Source organism: Dendroctonus ponderosae, unplaced genomic scaffold, assembly GCF_020466585.1.
Source record: "Dendroctonus ponderosae isolate FM_Combo_2020 unplaced genomic scaffold, Dpon_F_20191213v2 Dpon_F_20191213_3, whole genome shotgun sequence".
Classification (NCBI taxonomy): Eukaryota; Metazoa; Arthropoda; class Insecta; order Coleoptera; family Curculionidae; genus Dendroctonus; species Dendroctonus ponderosae.
The window spans coordinates 6,841,685-6,843,159 of record NW_026018508.1 but is presented as its reverse complement, the minus strand read 5'-3'; positions in this window follow the sequence as shown (position 1 = coordinate 6,843,159).

The following is a 1,475-nucleotide window of genomic DNA, read 5'->3' as shown; positions in this document are numbered from 1 at the left end:
ATTTTAAAATGCTGTTTTGAAGGTTTGAATTTTCTTCTTGAAGCTGAGTGAACATTGCACATTTTGATTTCAAAGACAAATTTTCCATTTTTAATGAAGTATTTTCTTTTATCATTTCCTGAAGCTTTTGTTCCGTTTCCACGTGCGTTGCTTGAAGGTTGTCATATTCTAATTAAACGTAATTAAATTATAATAAAAAAATCAAAGAAAGAAACAAATACACGTTAATGAAACATTAACGGTTGTGAGCTGTAACGACACCAATGTACGATAACTTGAGAGGTTAGAACAGACCATAGTTGCAGAAAATTAATTATGCATTTATTGAATAACAAAAATGTTTTTCGATTTTCCTATTAGCTACCAGGCGCTGTTAACCGATAAAATTTTGTGACAAATTACTACAATAAAAAATTGACCCATTCGAAGTGCTGCTCAAATTTGTTCAAACAAATATTCCATTTTTCAAACAATATTCTTTGGTTCAAAAGAAGACTATCTGACCTAACTTTGATTAAAAAAAATGTCTGACTCCTCTGCTATTGATGGTCAAAGTTCTTCAAAAAATAGATCTTTTCTGAAATATCGGGAGAATGGTACGATGTATTTTGGTGAAACTCGATGTGAATTTGTTCTTATGGCTCCACTGCCAGGTTTATGGGCAAAGTTAAAAAATACGGTTTTTGTAAAAATGTAATTATCTCCAAAATTGCAGAAGTTCAGGAAAAGCTTTCCGTTCTACGTTTCTATTAATGTTATAGATAAAACAACCTGAAGAAACTATCCTATTTTCAATGCACTGAAGACTTTATTGAAATAAGGTTACTTAAAAAGTTACTGAAGATTCACACGAAAATTGACTGAATATATAAACTAAAATGGAGTTTTAAACATACATACCTTCTGATTTAGATGCCAGTTCTTTGGAAGAATTTTGTAAAACTTGATACTTGTCATTGAGGTCATTAAATTTCGATTTGTAGTCCCAAGGTGCAATCTTTTTCGATACTTTTGGCTTAGAACATCCATCGTTGTTCACCTTTGTTGTTACTAATGGTCTTTTTTGGGCCGTGGCAGCTAATGGCATTCTTGATGAACTGGCGATGTTTGTCTTTGGCTTATCCGTTACGAGAGCCCCTCTTAAGTCCGACACTGACTTGGAGCGTCTGGTAAGTCGAGTCGGAACAAATGCCTTATGCCCTCTGCGACCGCACAAAACAGACGCGCCTTCTTCAATATTGGGTAATTGTGTTTTGTGTATTGGCAGTCTAGATTGAAGTGGTCTTTCTGCAGACAGAATTGGAATCTTCCTTTCCATGGTCCTATAATAAAAGAAAAAAAATTTGCATCTTTCAAACATACTCAATCCAAACCGTCAACTATGCTCGTCGTGTTACGTACTCACACTAAGAAAGTTAAAGGCAATAAAATCAGTTGCCACACCTCAAAATTATTAATTGGGTCACCTCAAAAAC